We start from the raw sequence: 20,099 nt of genomic DNA, 5'->3' as shown, positions 1-20,099 counted from the left end.
CTAAAGTCTGTACAAATCACAGTTCTACCAGAGTGTCTACATCTCTTGTGACAAATTTAAAGGGCTGTTATAAGACATCAGTAATGAACCAGATACGGGACAGGGCTGGTCGACGCGTTTCGAACCCCTGTGTAGTGGTGGGGTTCTCCTCAGGACCGGAAGGGTTCTGTGAAAATAACAAAGACTTGCTTAGGATTGATTACTAAAAGAGGATTAAAGACGGGCTCCAATATAAAACAACTGCCGCTCCCTACCTTGGGGTAACTGTCGATTAATCACAAACAATGGTGAAAGAGTAGATTCCCAACACGATGTTTAAGTTGTATTTCCAAAAGAAGGAGTGCTCACGGGGACTGTAGAAGGAAAAAGCACAGACACGCGCTACATTTAGTCATACACGCTGATACGCAATCATTCTGGTGGCCATAACTAATGAGCGTGCACCTTACCCGCTAGGGTGACAGCTTCTGACTCGCTGGCATCTTCCAATACTCTCCTTGTTGTTTGAGAGTGGCCGCTCCTTCGCTAGAAAACAAACGGGGGAGAGTCATGAGTCTATCAGTGTTGCAGGGCTCGAATGTATTCGTGGTGCGAGTCGAGCTGATGAAAGTACACACCGATTGAGAAAAGGCGTCCGTCCTTCACTCAGGTTTGGGCGAATGATTCACCTAAGCTGGTTGTGCTCGCGTAGCCAGTACTTCCTGGTTGCAATGCATTCCCGGTGATTCTGGGACTTGTAGTTCGGTCCCTGAGTAAGCTATACAGGTTGGTGAAGGTATGCAATGGACTGGATTAAAACCACTCTGACTGTTAGACAGAACAATGCTGGGCGGATCAGACGCTGGGTTTATAGATTTCAGAAATTTCGTTTAAGCCCCTTGTTGCTGTATTAAACTTCATTATTAGCATCGCCTCGCGCTGGGATAGTTTAGCATCCAGATCGCCGCCTCTTGGGTCTCTTTAGATTTTTGATAAGACTGTCCATTTAAGATCAGTTTGCTCATGTTTTAATTTTGTCCAATGATTGACCAATGGGACATTTTCTACCCCTCTGCGGATTCGCGATTTATGTTGCGTTATCCGATTTCTGACTTCTTGCGTAGTCTTTCCAATGTAAACCAAAGGGCATGGACAGATGATCGCGTATACGACATTTTTGGTTTTACAATTCGTAAAAATGTCATGCTTCCAATGGGTGTTCTCAAACGTGAATACAGAGTCTTCTATAGTTTCATTACAGCAGGTACACGTCCCACATTTGTGGTGTCCTTTGGGTGGAGGTAACCCGAATAGGCTTTGCAATGTTGGAGCCTTCACAATTGGGAGAGCAGCTCTTACGACGTGGTTGGCCACGCTCTTCTCTTTTTTGTATGCAAAAAGTGGTGGTACAGTAAAATCTTCATGGAGGTTTTTGAGTAAATGCCAATTGGACATTATGAGTTTTTTATGTTGGTTTGTCGCTGGACAGAAAGTGGTGACGCACACCATCCTTTTTACATCCTGTTTGATTTTCTTCTCAAGTAAAGTCTCTCGTGGAGTCCACCAGGCTCGTTTCAGGGAGTTTTTTAATAATTTTTTAGGGTAACCTCTTCGAATGAGACGATTTCTCAAATGGTCAGCGTGTTTGAAATACTCCTCCTTTTTTGAACAATTACGGCGGATCCTTAGAAATTGTCTATATGGTAGATTTTGTTTTAAACTGCGTGGGTGGTTGCTGTTGAAATGCAACGCTTTATTCCTATCTGAGGGCTTACGGAATAAGGTTGTGCTTAGGCCTTCTTCATAGGGTTCTACTTTTACGTCCAAAAAGGTGATAGATTCATTGGATGCTGTGACTGAGAACTTGATGTCACATGTTCTTGAATTAAGCCAACAAACGAATTGATTCAAGTCTTCATGTCCTCCTGTCCAAATGAGGAACACGTCGTCTATGTAACGCATATAGTTGGAAATGCGGTTGCAGTAGGGGTTCTCGTTATATATGAACTTTTCTTCGAATAGTCCCATAAACATTATGGCTAACTCTGGAGCAAAGGGGCATCCCATCGCTACCCCTTTTATCTGATAAAAGAACTCCGCATCAAAAGTAAAAAAGTTTTTCTGTAATGCAAAGCGGGCGAGCTCAAGAATGAAATCAGTGGGGACTCTCACTGGCCTTTCTCTATTTTCCAGAAACACAGTCAAAGTTTCCAGTGCTTGTTCTTGCGGGATTTGGGTGTACAAAGACACCACATCCAGTGTGACCAGGAGCTGTCTGTTATGGTCAAAGTTGATGGTGGATATTCGGTTCAGAAAAGCAGTTGTGTCTTGGAGATGAGCTGGGATAGTCTGAATGAAGGGTTTCAAAAAGAAATCAATGTATTTTGCTATTGGTTCAAAAAGTGAATCACATCCCGAAATTATAGGGCGGCCTGGAGGGTTGTTTTCATCCTTATGCAATTTGGGGAGCACATAGAACACTGGGGTCCTAGGATTTTTATTTTGTAAGAATGCCAGTTCTTTAGGCCCTACGAAGCCTTGGTCAAAGCCTCTTTGAATCACCTCGAACAATTGATTTCTTATTTCTAATGTGGGGTCTTTACCAATGCGTCTATAGCAATTCTGGTAATTTAACTGGCGGTGTACTTCTTGTTTATACTTGGTAATGTCCCAAATTACCACGGCTCCGCCTTTGTCAGCCTGCTTGACTACAATGGTGTTGTCATTTTTCACAGTTAACAAAGCATCTTTCTCGGCTTTAGATAAGTTGTATTTAACAAAGGTTTTCTTCTTTTCAATCGAGGATATTCCAGATAGAACAGTGCGTTCGAACGTGGTGACCTCCTTGGGAACTTTAGGTCCTTTTGGACAGAAGGCTGATTTTCTTTTTAAACCTGTCGCTTCCTCTTGTGGATTTTCAGTTGAATCATGGAAAAATGTTTTTAGACGAATCTTCCGGCAGAATTGTAATGTCTCAAGTTTCATTTTGACGAAATCCGTTGGTCTAGATGGCACGAAATTGAGTCCTTTGGTCAAAACAGATGTTTCAGCTGATGTAAGCATCCTGTCTGAAAGATTATAAATTGGTGAATTGTCTAATTCTTGTAGAACTTTTGACGTGTTCTCATTTCCCATGGTTGGGTGTAGCGAACTCGGCCTCTGGTTTTTTGCTGGCCCCGTCCTAAAAAAGGCGGTTGGTTTTGTGGTTGTTGTTGGTATTGATCCGATCGATTGCCTGTTCTGTTTTGGGGTGGTCGATTAGAATTATCTGGTTCACTTCCTGACGATGAAGTTGTATCAGAGAAAGTCAAGAATTTTCGACGTGATCGTCCCTGGTTATCTTGCAAAAAACGACGTGAATCGGAGTGCGTATAAAAATCCTTATTAAGATAAGGGTAAATGGATTCCAATGAGAAGTTCTTTTTATCCAGTTCAAACTTGTTGTTTTTTTGAGTGACTGTAAAATCCTTAAATTCCAAGATTTCCTTGTCGATTTTTTCCAAAAGCGTTTTAGAATCTGTGATTAGTTGTTTAGTCTCAATTTCCTTTTGTAAAGTTGCTATCTCCTCCAATTCTTTAAGTGATGTCCTATGTGCAGTCTCGATGGTTAGGACCATAAGGTCTCTGCTACATTTCGTTTCGATCCCACTGAAGCCCTTTTTATACACCGGGTCGTCCGTGAACTGGATAAAAAGAACTTCTCATTGGAATCCATTTACCCTTATCTTAATAAGGATTTTTATACGCACTCCGATTCACGTCGTTTTTGCAAGATAACCAGGGACGATCACGTCGAAAATTCTTGACTTTCTCTGATACAACTTCATCGTCAGGAAGTGAACCAGATAATTCTAATCGACCACCCCAAAACAGAACAGGCAATCGATCGGATCAATACCAACAACAACCACAAAACCAACCGCCTTTTTTAGGACGGGGCCAGCAAAAAACCAGAGGCCGAGTTCGCTACACCCAACCATGGGAAATGAGAACACGTCAAAAGTTCTACAAGAATTAGACAATTCACCAATTTATAATCTTTCAGACAGGATGCTTACATCAGCTGAAACATCTGTTTTGACCAAAGGACTCAATTTCGTGCCATCTAGACCAACGGATTTCGTCAAAATGAAACTTGAGACATTACAATTCTGCCGGAAGATTCGTCTAAAAACATTTTTCCATGATTCAACTGAAAATCCACAAGAGGAAGCGACAGGTTTAAAAAGAAAATCAGCCTTCTGTCCAAAAGGACCTAAAGTTCCCAAGGAGGTCACCACGTTCGAACGCACTGTTCTATCTGGAATATCCTCGATTGAAAAGAAGAAAACCTTTGTTAAATACAACTTATCTAAAGCCGAGAAAGATGCTTTGTTAACTGTGAAAAATGACAACACCATTGTAGTCAAGCAGGCTGACAAAGGCGGAGCCGTGGTAATTTGGGACATTACCAAGTATAAACAAGAAGTACACCGCCAGTTAAATTACCAGAATTGCTATAGACGCATTGGTAAAGACCCCACATTAGAAATAAGAAATCAATTGTTCGAGGTGATTCAAAGAGGCTTTGACCAAGGCTTCGTAGGGCCTAAAGAACTGGCATTCTTACAAAATAAAAATCCTAGGACCCCAGTGTTCTATGTGCTCCCCAAATTGCATAAGGATGAAAACAACCCTCCAGGCCGCCCTATAATTTCGGGATGTGATTCACTTTTTGAACCAATAGCAAAATACATTGATTTCTTTTTGAAACCCTTCATTCAGACTATCCCAGCTAATCTCCAAGACACAACTGCTTTTCTGAACCGAATATTCACCATCAACTTTGACCATAACAGACAGCTCCTGGTCACACTGGATGTGGTGTCTTTGTACACCCAAATCCCGCAAGAACAAGCACTGGAAACTTTGACTGTGTTTCTGGAAAATAGAGAAAGGCCAGTGAGAGTCCCCACTGATTTCATTCTTGAGCTCGCCCGCTTTGCATTACAGAAAAACTTTTTTACTTTTGATGCGGAGTTCTTTTATCAGATAAAAGGGGTAGCGATGGGATGCCCCTTTGCTCCAGAGTTAGCCATAATGTTTATGGGACTATTCGAAGAAAAGTTCATATATAACGAGAACCCCTACTGCAACCGCATTTCCAACTATATGCGTTACATAGACGACGTGCTCCTCATTTGGACAGGAGGACATGAAGACTTGAATCAATTTGTTTGTTGGCTTAATTCAAGAACATGTGACATGAAGTTCTCAGTCACAGCATCCAATGAATCTATCACCTTTTTGGACGTAAAAGTAGAACCCTATGAAGAAGGCCTAAGCACAACCTTATTCCGTAAGCCCTCGGATAGGAATAAAGCGTTGCATTTCAACAGCAACCACCCACGCAGTTTAAAACAAAATCTACCATATGGACAATTTCTAAGGATCCGCCGTAATTGTTCAAAAAAGGAGGAGTATTTCAAACACGCTGACCATTTGAGAAATCGTCTCATTCGAAGAGGTTACCCTAAAAAATTATTAAAAAACTCCCTGAAACGAGCCTGGTGGACTCCACGAGAGACTTTACTTGAGAAGAAAATCAAACAGGATGTAAAAAGGATGGTGTGCGTCACCACTTTCTGTCCAGCGACAAACCAACATAAAAAACTCATAATGTCCAATTGGCATTTACTCAAAAACCTCCATGAAGATTTTACTGTACCACCACTTTTTGCATACAAAAAAGAGAAGAGCGTGGCCAACCACGTCGTAAGAGCTGCTCTCCCAATTGTGAAGGCTCCAACATTGCAAAGCCTATTCAGGTTACCTCCACCCAAAGGACACCACAAATGTGGGACGTGTACCTGCTGTAATGAAACTATAGAAGACTCTGTATTCACGTTTGAGAACACCCATTGGAAGCATGACATTTTTACGAATTGTAAAACCAAAAATGTCGTATACGCGATCATCTGTCCATGCCCTTTGGTTTACATTGGAAAGACTACGCAAGAAGTCAGAAATCGGATAACGCAACATAAATCGCGAATCCGCAGAGGGGTAGAAAATGCCCCATTGGTCAATCATTGGACAAAATTAAAACATGAGGAAACTGATCTTAAATGGACAGTCTTATCAAAAATCGAAAGAGACCCAAGAGGCGGCGATCTGGATGCTAAACTATCCCAGCGCGAGGCGATGCTAATAATGAAGTTTAATACAGCAACAAGGGGCTTAAACGAAATTTCTGAAATCTATAAACCCAGCGTCTGATCCGCCCAGCATTGTTCTGTCTAACAGTCAGAGTGGTTTTAATCCAGTCCATTGCATACCTTCACCAACCTGTATAGCTTACTCAGGGACCGAACTACAAGTCCCAGAATCACCGGGGATGCATTGCAACCAGGAAGTACTGGCTACGCGAGCACAACCAGCTTAGGTGAATCATTCGCCCAAACCTGAGTGAAGGACGGACGCCTTTTCTAAATCGGTGTGTACTTTCATCAGCTCGACTCGCACCACGAATACATTCGAGCCCTGCAACACTGATAGACTCACGACTCTCCCCCGTTTGTTTTCTAGCGAAGGAGCGGCCACTCTCAAACAACAAGGAGAGTATTGGAAGATGCCAGCGAGTCAGAAGCTGTCACCCTAGCGGGTAAGGTGCACGCTCATTAGTTAGGGCCACCAGAATGATTGCGTATCAGCGTGTATGACTAAATGTAGCGCGTGTCTGTGCTTTTTCCTTCTACAGTCCCCGTGAGCACTCCTTCTTTTGGAAATACAACTTAAACATCGTGTTGGGAATCTACTCTTTCACCATTGTTTGTGATTAATCGACAGTTACCCCAAGGTAGGGAGCGGCAGTTGTTTTATATTGGAGCCCGTCTTTAATCCTCTTTTAGTAATCAATCCTAAGCAAGTCTTTGTTATTTTCACAGAACCCTTCCGGTCCTGAGGAGAACCCCACCACTACACAGGGGTTCGAAACGCGTCGACCAGCCCTGTCCCGTATCTGGTTCATTACTGATGTCTTATAACAGCCCTTTAAATTTGTCACAAGAGATGTAGACACTCTGGTAGAACTGTGATTTGTACAGACTTTAGAAATTGAAAATCACGAAAGGATTTTTTCTATCAACCCGTTACCGATACGTGGACTTATTGTTTTTGCTCTTTTTTCATTTGTGTGAATGTGTCTTGTATGACTGAATGGCCAAGTGTGTATGAAATTTGTAAATGTCTTTTTGTAATTCATGTTTATGGATGTATATATTGTATATAAAATTCTTTGTATTTCCATGCACTAAAAATAGTGTGACAAATAGTAAAAAATTCTACAAATGAGAATAAATCTCGCATGTTGCTATATTATAAGCAGGTTGTTTTTGTTTTGTTCAAAACAGCTACTTTGGTGAATTATTTGTTGGTAAACGGAAACTCTCAGCATTGGTCTTTGTTTTGATATATAAATTTGGTTGGACTCAGCCTTGCTGAGTTAGGAGTCAAGGCCCTTCTGTGTTTCTTTCACCGCCCCTACGTGGCAGTAAGGCACTGATGCATCACCTCCACTGAAGTAAGGAACCAATGCATCAACTTCCAGGGTATAAGCAACCGACGCATCATCTTCCCTGCATCAGTTTTTGTTTATGTGTGCGACGTATCCAAGGTACTTTGTGTGAAAAGTGTTGCATCTGCAATTTGCTTTGAACAGACCCCCATTTCTAACAAGGAAAAATAAGGAACAGGAAACAGATGAAAAGGATAGGTGAAAGAATTGGGAAGAGGACAGGAAAAGGTGATAGAATGGGAGACGGAAATAAGTTTGAGCAAGAAAACAAAAGGAGATAATGAGGTCGAAAGTGGGCCTGAGAAAAAGAAGTGAAAGGAACCAGAAATGAGGAGAGAAGGGAGGAAGGAGATGAGGACTAGTGAGAGATAGAAGATGGGGAAGAGAGAAACTAAGGAAGGGGACAGAGAGAAGAGCATTAAATGGATGAAGCAAATGAGAGGAGAGTGGTGTGGATATAGGGAGGAGAGAAGGGAAGATGAGTGCAATGAGGAACTTGATGACCCATACGCTACATTAATGTAGCAAGGGCAGTGACTCTGCTGTCCAGGGGTGCGATGGGCTCACTGCATCCCATTTATAGGAGAATTTTAATGCCAGCTGGGAGGGGTCCTACTTTCATTGTTTGACATTGGGCCCATGACCATTGATCAATTGACATTACAATTACCTCCAGTATGAAATCCCACCAAGGTGCATCTAAAAAGTCCCCAGCGGAGGTGCAAACTTCCTATCCCCTCCCCTTACATGCACCAAAGTCGTACATCTTTGCTTTCCAGCAGGATCTTGAGTGTCAAGATTATAATTGTACTTCCAGAGCACCTCCTGTCTCTCCCGTGCCCTGGTTTGGGGTGTCAGAAGGGACCCCGGCTCGGTCACCTGCCGCATGAGGAACTCTCTCCTCCAGTGGGACGCGACACTCCCTCCTCCCTGCCAATGAAAATCTCCAAAAGGTCCGCCCATAATTGCAGGGCTCCTGTACCTTCTCATCATGCCTATTCAATTTAATATGCTTCTCTTGTGCAAGGGCCCATTCCATCAAGTCTCTATACCATAAGTGTATGGGAGGACTCCTGGTAACCATCCAACACATTACGACTCTGCCAGGAATTTATGGTGCATCTTATTGCCTTTTTCCTTGGGAATCACTACTGGTATGCCCTGCAGTTGCTCAGGCTCTACTGGGGTCCCAGATGCTGTCTCTAAAGTGGAGAAGATAGAATCCCAGTAATGCCTCACAGAGGGGCAGTCCCAGGCCAGGTCAAGAAATGCGTCCCTTTCTGTCTGAGACCTGGGACAGGCAGCACTTCGCCCGTGGCAATTTCTACTTAGGACCACCAGCGTAATGTAAGTGCAGTGTAAGAAATTAAATTGTATCAAATTAAATTGTGCACTACCTGAGACCAGTCTCACCTGTGCCTTCGCCCTGTTCCAGGCCTCGTCTGTCCCCTTTATCAACTGCACAGGCAGATTTTTACTTTGACTCTACACAGGAGTTGGTCATTTTAAGCACTCTATATATGTGTTATGATGTGTAGTGATGTGGCCAATTGTAGGATGGCCTCCATTGTCTGTGAGGGGGGGGGGAGGATCAAGCGGAAAACGGGTCTAAACACTTGTTTTGCATATTGGACAAACTTAGCTAACAACGAAATATCCATGGGTCTATTCGAGCATAGAGATCACTCTCAATGCAACTGGCACAACAAAAAAACAAGAGAAAAGAAATGAAAAGACCCTCTGGTGTAATCTGTGGAGATCCTTTTAAAAGGACTGAATCCCATCACTCACCGTAGTGACATGCTTCATTATCTGGGATCTCCTCTTGGTTGCAACCTAGTGCAAGGCTCAATACAGTTAGGTATTTTGATAACTCCCCTTTCTACAGCAAGAATGAATCCCCTCAAGATACAGACACTGAGGGTAGCAGCTAAGATAGCAGGCCAGAAGGGATCCAGTATCCAGGAGACGGCCGCTTACCTAGGGCTGAGGTGGTAACGATGAGGGATGATGTATGCAGCATTGAGTGCTATGTAGGGGCAGGTGCATAAAGTGGGTATTGGTGATGTGTCCCACAGGCAGTTGGAAAGGCAGCTAAATGAACATTTCCAGCAGAGGGTCCTGGCCTGGGGCCTGATGCAGATCTGGGAGCAGGAAACAATGGACCAGCGCCTTGGTCTGGATCAGTAGCTTGCACTGGGAGGAGTGGATCCACGTAGCCAGATCACAACACTTATTGTCTGTGCTGGTAATGAACAGAATCTGTTAGGAGCTGTGACTGGTAATGATGCAGGGAGACCTTTCTTTGATGTACCCATATGAAGAACTAATGCCTGGGCTGGCCAAAATAGAAGGTGTAGAGTAGGCTCAAAGATAGGGCAGGTTGGAACTGAGAACGGAAACTGCAGATAAGATTTCTGCAATATTATAAACTGCATCATCTATCAGTTTTAAATTTAAATCAGCAGATGAGGTGGGAGGCTTTGAAGGCAACATCACAGGACACCTCATCACTTTGTCATTTGGGCTCAGCTTAGTTTTCTGTGTCAGTACAGCCCTAATGGACCTCCAAACTAGCATCAGGCTACTTTAGTTGTGTCTTAAAACACATGTTTGCTACCTAATTCCTGAGGGGGGCATTGTTTCTTTCCACTTTGCCTGCTGACTCGGGGTGATAGGTGCAGTGGAAGTTGCAAATCTTCTGCATTACTGGTGAAATGAAGTGTGTTCTACATTCACCCTAAAAGTCAGTTTGACATTCCAAACCTTTGAATTAAGTTCCTAAGTAAGTGCTCTGCAACTGTAATCACATCTGCTCTTGCACAAGGGTAAGCTTTTACCCACCCCGAATACATACAGACAATGATGAGTACATATAAATATGAAGCACACCTTGGCATCTCGATAATATCCATCTGCAGGTGTAAAAGGGGCACCAAGGAGGAAGGCATGCAGCTGGGATGATTTTGATCACTTGGACCATAGAGCAAAAGAAGAGCACACCTATCATGCCATCTCAACCGACAAGGTTGGGGAATAGAAATGCCACATGCCCTGTCTCTCCACACCCCTTTGGGGTCCTTAGCACATTTATGCTTGATTCAATACTGTTTCTCACTCTCAAAGTTCCATTCCTGCAACAGGAACACATCTTTCAGAGAAGTAATCGGGAAACAAATCAGTTAGTACAACATGCATGGCAACATCAGCTATGCAGCACAAAGCAGCTTTACTAGCAGCTAAATCAGTGTGGGCAGCACACTCTTTTTAACTTTATTTTTCATTTTGTAACAACAAAAACATATTGTCAATGATACTGCATATAGGGGCAAACTTCCATGTGGTTGGTAATACTCGGTACAGGTGGCAGCATTAGAGATAGAAAGGCACAATAGGGGTACACATTCATCCGTAAGTATAACACAGTGAGGTACAAGCATGGGATATACCAAACACACACAGGCTGTTGACTGCTGGAATCAATTCTCTCGTCCCCCATTATTATCAGGCTGGTCTTCCTCATCCGACCCGCTTTCCCAATTCTCTAGAGCATTGTGGGCTGAGGTCTCTCCCTCCGTCAACCCCGAAGTACACATTTCTCGCCAGTCCATTAGGTCTGCTTGTAGTTTCTTGTCCCTACGGGTAAGTTCCATAAGTGCTTCTTCAGCTAGTGACTACTCTCACACATCCTTAAGCCACACCAGCAATTCAGGGCCTCTTTGTCCCATCCATGTTATGGCCTCCCTAAGCCTAGCTAGCACAAGCATTAATTGTAGCAATTTATATGGAATTTTCCTTTTCTTGGGCTTCCTTACGGATGCAAGTAGTCAACACAAAAGTTCTGGTCTCAACTGAAGGCCTGTGGCTTCACTAATGTTACTGACCACCCCCGTCCAGAACTGCCTGACTACTGAGCACTCCCACGCCAGGTGCAGAAAGTCCGCTTTTTCTATGACGCACATCGGGCATCTATCATCCCTGTCACGTGAAATGCGTTTGAACCTTTTCGCCAACACGCGAATTCTGCCGCAGCAAGGGCGGAGCTAGTGGGTGGGCGTGGCGCTCCCTTACTTATGACGACTCCACGCCGTCATGAGTCACGAGCGGCGTGTGCTCATGACGGCGTGGAGCCGTCATGAGCACGGAAGTGGTTAATGTTACCAGGGTTAAGTGGGTGCGTTGTAAAAAAATGAAAGTGCGTCAGTTTAAATCTGGCATTGCAAGAGACAATGCGTGTGAGGTTGCCTATGTAAGCCCACTGTTGCTCTTCCAACTGGGCGCGCAGCTCCTTCTCCCAGACAGCCCTGGACGGCGGTACTGGGGGCTTGGAGTCCTGTTTCATTGCTTTATAGAGGAGATAGGTCAGTTTGCGACCAGCACCACACGTAAGTAGGATCTCTAATGTTTGTGTCGGATGTGGAATGTCCGGGTATTGTGGCCAGGTGACCTTTACCACCTCCTGAATACATCTGTAGTGTAAGAATTGCCCCTGCCCGAGGCCAAAGCTCTCCTCCTACTCATAAATGATAAATGTCTCATTGGGGAAAAGGACAGCAAGAACTTCACAGCCACCCTCTCTCCAGGTTCGAAATGACATATGCATTCCCATGTCTGTAAAGGGGGCCAGTATCCAAATCTGTAGCTCCTTATGAAATGGTGCTTTCCTTAAGACCTTGTCAAAAAACTGCTGCAACATGTCTGCGGTATGTCTCACCATGGAGGGGAGGGTTGACTCCGCTCCCCTGCCCTGCATCAGCACCATTCGAAGTGCCCGGGTATCAGCCCTGCCTGACAGAAGGCGTTTTTCCCAATTGTCCACGTCAGTCAGCCAGTGGGCCGCAGGTTGCAATTGAGCAGCGTAATAATATAGATCAAAGCATGGAGCCTTCAAGCCACCCTCTTCATAGCTGCGTATGATAGTGTTTAGGGCTACCCTACTTCGCCGTCCGGCCCGGAGCAGGGACATGAGAATCATATTCAGGGTCTTGAAGACGCACGTCGGTAGCGGGCATAGCGAGTTCTGGAGGATATATAGGGTCTTGGGAAGCATCACCATCCTGGAGATGGCAAGCCTGCCCATCAACGACAATGGAAGGGTGTTCCAAAATGTCACAGAATGCTGTAGGGATGTGAGTACCTGGTCTATGTTCCTGACCAGCGCTTGTGTGTCTGTCGGTGCAACCTGTATCCCCAGGTATCGGAAACTCACCCGCTCACATCACAGCCCTAGGTCCAGGATATCCTCTAGGGGCACCGAGGCTAGCCCCGCCAACGGAACGATCAGGGACTTACGATTGAGCCACAATACGGATACCTCTCCAAATCTAACCAATTGACTCAGCAGTTCGGGCAGTGCGTCCCGGGGGGAGGCCAAATAAAAAAGGGCATCATCGGCATACAGGAAAATAACGTGGCTTGTGTCACCTACTCTAATTCCCCACTGATCCATTTCCGTTCCGAGCCGGACCACAAATGATTCTATGGACAGGGCGAACAATAGGGGCGAAAGTGAACACCCCTGGCGAGTGCCCCTACCCTGCTGCCATTCTTCTGAGCGCGCAACCCCGAGCTTAACCCTTGCGTGAGGTTCCGTGTACAGTGTGCGAATCCAGCGACAGAATTTGGGTCCCAGCCCCACAACCCGTAGCACCTCCAAGAGGTATCTCCTGTCTACCGTGTCAAATGCCTTGGCTAAGTCGATGGAAACAAGTACCATCTGTTCCTCCCGATCACGTACTTCATGCATTACATGATTAAGCCGGCGCACATTCATAGCCGTATTCTGGCCCGGTATAAAACCACATTGGTCTTCATTCACCAACTGCGGCATGTATGGCCCTAAACGCAAGACTAAGAGCTTACACAGAATTTTAGCATCCGTATTAATCGTTGTGATTGGCCGGCATGACGAAAGCTCATGGGCATCCCCTTCCGTCTTCAGAATCATACCTATCTCCCCCTGCTTCATGCTGGGTGGAAGATCGGCGCGTTCAAAGGCCTCCAGACACACCTGTAATAGGAGGCGGGGATCGTGCCCATAAAGGCCTGATAAAACTCAGGGGGTACCCGTCACTCCCCGAGGACTTAGCCCTTGGTAAGAGCTGCAGCACGAAGTGCACCTCCTCTAGCGTTAGGGGCTGTTCAAGTTCTTTTCATACCGATTCAGAGATAGACCGTAGGGTCAGGTCGTTCAGATAAGGGAGATAAGCTGACGCTCTAACTGCTGGCTCCGCGGCATATACTGTCTGCAAATGCGATTTCAAGACTCGCAGTATCCCCACCCCAGAGTGGATCAGGCCACAAGTGGGCTCCCCTAGAGCCACGATTGTGGCAGGGGCTTGGTCTCGTCAGAGAATCTAGAACAGCAAGCAACTTGATTTGTCCCCTTCCCTATGGAGGCGTTGTCTGTATTGTGTGAGGGTATACTTGTCGAGCCTGTCCCAAATGTCATGAATGCGCTCTTGAATGCTGCGCTCCCTAGTCCCGTCCTCTGTGTCCGGAGCGTCTCAGATCTCTGCCTCCAGGAGGTTTCTCTCCTCTGAGTGCAGCTCCCGTTGGAGCTGCTTGCGCATCCCACATGTTAGACTCAAGCAGGCACTCCTCACCACCACTTTCAAGGCCTCCCATTTCGTGGCTCTGGACAAGTCGGACCCCTCCCAGTTTAGGTCGTTATAATCAGTTATTGCAGATTCTATGTGTAGCTTCCCTACCGGGTCCTCGAATACCTCTGCTGGTAACCTCCAAGTCCGGGGGCGACGAGCCGGGGCACCCCAATCAACTATGCAAGCCACAGGGGAGAGATGAGATAGGAAACGCGCCTGATGTGTCTCCTCTAAGGACATAACAGTGTCTGTGTTCACCACTAAAATCCTGTCCAGCCGACTGTGAGTGTTGTGAGTGGGGGAGAAACAGGTGTACACTTTCTGGGTTGGGTGTCTCTGATGCTATACGTCCCGGGCCCTTATATTCCCCATAACCTCCCGGAGCTTCACTGTAATCCTCAGCTTCATGCCCTTGCGAGGTGGGAACCTGTCAAGATCAGGATCTAGCACACAATTAAAATCTCCCACCCAAATCAATGGGACTTCTAGTTCCGACACAGGACCTCCTGCAGGGCCTGAAAAAAGTCTGGATCATCTGTGTTTGGGGTATAAGTAATCAATATAGCAATGTCTCGTCCATCTAACTTAACTCTGAGGAGTATGTATCGCCCATGAACGTCAGCTTCCATATACTGAAGGGCAAATGGGGTCCCCGTGGCCACCCACACAAGGACTCCCCTGGCATAAGTAGATGGTGAAGATGGGAAGACCTGCCCCGCCATTTTTTCGCCAGCTTCTGAGCTCCTTCTTCATTGAGGTGGGTTTCCTGGAGGCACGCTATCGAGACCTGATGTCTCCGGAGAAAGGATAGCACCCTATATCTTTTGGTACATGTATCCAGCACTCTCACAATCAAGTTAAAGAATTTAAACCCCATTGGTAGTACAACAACTGGCCTTCCTGAATAGCTACATACAACCTGTTTCTCACAAGCTGCATAAACAATACATGAATAAACCAAAAAAAGACCCCCCATGAACACCCTCCCACGAGCAATGTGCTTACAACTATACATGCATAAATGCTCTTCCCAAGCTGGTGCCAGGACGGGCATAGCTGCCCCATCAACCCAACAGTGGCGGAAAACTACCCTTAAAGAAAAAAACAATTCTAACTAGGCCCCCAATGTGCCGGCGTTTCACAACTTAGTCCCCCTCTGTGGTGTACTGAGTTACTGGAGGGGCGGAATTATTGCTCTTCCGCATGCGTCCAGATAGCATGGCAGTCTTAGTCGGTGGCCAGAGGGCTGCCTTCCTCGCCCAGTATAGTTGGGGACCTCAGCCCAGGCACACCCAAAAACGTAGGCAGATGTTAGGGTCCCACAGAATCCCCGGGGCTGCTCTCCTCAATATGTTTGCTGCTCCGCTGACCACAGAGCCGCGCCCTGTTCACTCTGCTCGCTGGCAGTGGCACTCGCAGCTCACTCTGACGCGGCCCCCGCCTCAGATGCGATCCTCGGGCGTGCGGATCCTGCAGTCGTGGTGTTGCAGGAAAGCGTCCCGCTCCAGGTATGCCACCAGTAAGGAAATTCTAGGATTCCCGTAGAGGTAAGGTACCTCCGGGGCATTTAATCAAGCGGAGGCAGGTGATGCAAGCAGCCTCAACGAGCGTCCCAGGGGCCGGTCGCCACCCGTGTAGTCTCTCTGACAATATGGTGAACCCAGGTCGTCAGCGTCACACCAGCTCTACCCCAGCGGGGCTCCAGATTCACCACGCAAAGGGCTCCCAACGCCCAGGGGGCACCTCAACGCCAGCACCAGGCTATCCAGGCGCTCCACAGGGAGAGATCTCCGGCTGCTCAGCTGTGCCACACCTCGGTTGCACACAGGCCACGACCTCGCGCCGCCTTCGCCAGGGAACCATGCTCGATCATCGTGGTCCGCCCTCACAGCATAAACCTCCATTACAGGGAGTAGGGCGTATTCGCCCGATTACCAGGGATGGTTGCCCCAAATCAAGGCCCCTAAAGCACTCAGTTGCCGAAATGTCTCGCGGCTCACCCCCCGGCCCGATTCTCACTCAGGGACCAGGTATGATGATGCAGGGGACCCACCGCACTCCGGGATGCCCCCGATGTCAATGGGGACCTCCTCCGTCTCTGCCATGGTCCTCGGAGCACCCGAGTGTGGGATCGCCGTCTCCAGAGGTCTGCTGCAACTCAGCAGGGTGTTTGCCGGATCCCCGGCCTCGCGTAGTCTGCCCCCTTCACCCAGTCACCAGGGAGCTCGGCCCCAGTGGCCAGGATCGGGTCGTGGATCGGGTCCTTTCCTTCACAGGAGGCCCCCACAGCTTGCCGGGCCCCAGCCGTGGTCACAGAGCATCCATGGGCGCCCAGGCGAAGGATAAAACGGGTTTTAACGACAGGCCAGTCGGGAGCCGAAGGAGCTTGCGTCCTGTCGGCCATTTTGCTTGGCTACGCCCCCCGGGCAGCACACTTGAGTAGAGTAAGCTGTCGTACCATCAAGGCATTCAATACATTTGGTACATATTGATCATTATTTATGGGAGTTCTAGCCGATGTTAGGAATCGCTTTTGCATTTAGAGGAGTCCAAAGTGATGTGTCACTCCAAACACAAACTGGGAGCCCAAGTACACGGTTACAATATTTTTCTTGGGCAGGATACAGTCCAGAGGGATGTATGACGGTACAACACGTACCGTTACAACGCGTCCATTTACGACGCAGTTTTAACAACGCAAGTCGTTACAACGACTTGCGTTGGGGGGGCGCTGATAGTGAATAGTTTAATTTACTATTCCAACACCAGTCCCCGTGGATAGTAGGGAAGGTGTTGGATAGTAAATTAAACTATCCCCTATCCTAGAGCGCCCTCCAGCGAAGCCGTTGTAACGACTTTCGTTGTTAAAACTGCGTCGTAACTGTACCGCGTTGTAGCGGTTCCGTTGTAAAGGATGTTTCCCGTCCAGAGTCAGTGCAATAAGTTCATCAACCTGAGCAGATTTACTGTTAGGCAACTGGTAACTCTTTAATTTTATTTACAGTGCACATGCCATTACCTGCAACCAAGGCAACTTCGTCATGTCTGAGACTTGAACCATCAACAAAGTACATCAATTCACAATTTGGGATGGAAATTTCTGTTAAATTGATATGGAGCTTGGTGACAAAGCCAATGAGGATCAAGGATTTGATGGTGTTCTCCCTCTTTAAGCGATGCAGGATTCAAAGTGGGACAACAGTCAAGTTTAATATAAGAAGCAGACAGTAATATTATTTCATATCTCAACACTCTAGCAGTAGACTGGTGTTGGGTTTTGTAGTAGGATGAAATGCAACAAGGCATTGGGCACAGCAACGATAAGAGTGGAGCTCAATACAATTTTTTCAGAGGTTTAAACAATATGGACAGTGGTAGACACAGAGCAGAAACATGTTGGGAGTCGAATCATAAGTGGGTGCAGGTCTGCATAAAAATAGGCTAGAGGCTTTTTCTGTACCTGTGACCTTGGACCATTACGCTAAGGGTAAACGCACTATGCTCATTACAATACAGAGTAAATGGTGTAGATAATCAGGAAGTTCCAAAGCAGGTGCAGAGGTCAGTGCTTGTTTTATTTGTACAAATGCATTTTCAGCCTCTTTATACCACTCCAAGAGTTCATGGGTGTCTTTCTGACATTGTCTTGCAGGGGCGGTGTCCAGCGTAAGATCTATGGTCTACAGTACCCAGCTATACCCAGGAAAGTTTGTACCTGGAAGATTCCTACTGGATGAGGCAATCTATGAATGGCTTCAATATGTTTGAGTGACAATTGTATCTCAATCGTTGCAATTTCATGGCCAAAAACAAAACTAGAACTGACCCTCTGCAACCTATCAATGTTCTACCTATATCTGTGCTGCCATTCGCCGTTAGAACCGTATAGAGACATTTCACCACCTCTTACACGAGTTGTTGATGAATTGCCAGTCTGGCTCTCGCCCTCCCACAGCACAGCAACTCCGTTTTTGGTTGCGGTGGATGACCTGACTGATGAAACACAGCCTGCAGCCCTTTTGGAATTGGATAAGACTGCAGCATTTGACATGGATTCTCAAGCTATCCTTCTAGATATGTTACAGGAATTTGGGATTGGAGGCAGAGCCTTAGACTAGCGTAGATCTTATTTAACTAATATGTTACAGGCAGTCTATATACCTCTGTTAGAACTGGGGTCACCAATTCCACCACGGTAGCATGGCACGAGGCAGGAAGGCACCCGAAGGCAATGTGTAAAGCAGAAGTGCAGTACACACTCACACTGAGACAGGGAAGCACACGCAATAAAATGACACCACAGCAGATTGTTGCTTTAAACAAGACTTTTTATCTAGACTTTCTTCAGTGCAGGTAAGTAACTCACTGTTAGATACTAGGCATCAATTCATGTATTGAACATTTCTCAAACATCAGGCCAACATCACTGCGAGTATCTCGCTATTATGTTGGGGCAGTCACATTCTTTGTAAGCAGATTCATTAACTATAACATTGCATAGGTCTGGCTTCAACACTAAAACATCTCCTGTGCAAGGGGATCATAGAGATAATTCAACATATGCATCCATGGCACAACAGCAACATATACAGCATTTCCCTACATAAGGGCACTCTAGAATGATCAGTTCCCGGAAAAGGGGGTTACCTTAGGCAGAACACAACAAGTTATAAGGCAGTTCTCAAGCCCAGTTCCCAAGGCCTTTATAGGGTTAACCAGGGCAAACGGGGCCCAGCTGCAGTGTCAGGAGGGGAGGGGCGGACATGGGGCTGCCTCACTAATTCCAGGAGGCTCTTCGGCAGTCCCCGCTGTCTCCGTAGTCTTTCGCCCTCCCCCGGGGCAACAACGGCTGGTTTCTCAGAAACGGTTAATGGTAATCTTTCCAGTTTTTCTATGCTCACCACCGTATAGTCTGCTCCCCTCTGTGCCAAAGAGATTTGTTTATCTGTAAGGTTAAATCCAGTAAACAATGATGTGGTGTTGATTAGACGACAAGGCACATAGCCTGAACGAAGGTTTTGTAACGTCCAGCCTAGCAGCATTATAGAACGTAACTGAGACTGGCCATGTTATAACATTAGCAAGTCCTGCCCCATCATGTCTATGGCAGAGGATACAATGCTGTCCAAAGACTACCTTCTGGACGACAAAGTTGTTAACCCATTGTCAACTACAGAGAGAGCTTTCTCCAAATTAATACGATCAATTTCTCGTATTCATTCTGCAGTTTCCATTTGCGTGACTTTCCATGCTTCATTGTAAGCAGCGTAAATACTGGCGTATATGAAACGTTTATGACGTTGTCTGCGAGGTCCAAGTAAGAATGCTCTCAAATCAATGCCATCTTTAAGTAAAGTTAAGTGTTATTTTATATCTGGGAGTGCAGATGTATGTAGCCACTCAAGGCATAGTTTTCCTACACTGTAAGTTGTTATTATCCCTGGATGTTGTCTCTGGACATATCTTGGATCTGGCCTAGTTACTTTAAATCCTTGTGTCTTGTTCAGGAATCTATCTTGACAGTTATTTGTGTCTGTGGGCCAGATTAACCATGTTTTCCAATCAGGATTAGTTCTGTTTTGTTGTAAAATGTAATTTACGTCTACCTCCTTATCTGTAGTTCTATTACTAACAGGTGTGGGCTTAGGTATGGACGTTTTTTTTTCAAATCTTTTATCTTAGCCAGGCCAAGACAAGATGTCTGTTGAACAGTTTCATTTAAGAACATTATTTGTTCTGGGATGATGCATGCTCTGAATAATGCTTCTAAACCTTGTACCTGCCAGTCTTTTGTGCCCCAGACAGTTTTTGTCTCAATGTTGTCTTTCCAAAAGTCAAAACCTAATGTGGACAATTGAGCTTAAATGGCCGCAGAATAAATTTGCTTAGTATTAGTTAACATACTTTTCATGCCTGTCTTATTAACATTTTTAAAGTAAAAGGTTTCTGGATTTGTGACATTA

General features: G+C 45.9%; 1 long non-coding RNA gene across 1 annotated transcript in view; it reads left to right on the top strand.

Moving 5' to 3' along the window:
- Positions 1 to 20,099, top strand: part of LOC144821277 (uncharacterized) — a 386,922-nt gene that overhangs the window by 124,204 nt on the left and 242,619 nt on the right. The gene's annotated exons all lie outside the window — the stretch shown is intronic.

This window comes from Lissotriton helveticus, chromosome 2_2 (assembly GCF_964261635.1).
Source record: "Lissotriton helveticus chromosome 2_2, aLisHel1.1, whole genome shotgun sequence".
NCBI lineage: Eukaryota > Metazoa > Chordata > Amphibia > Caudata > Salamandridae > Lissotriton > Lissotriton helveticus.
Note: the sequence above shows the minus strand (reverse complement) of the source record. Positions and strands in the feature narration are given on the sequence as shown.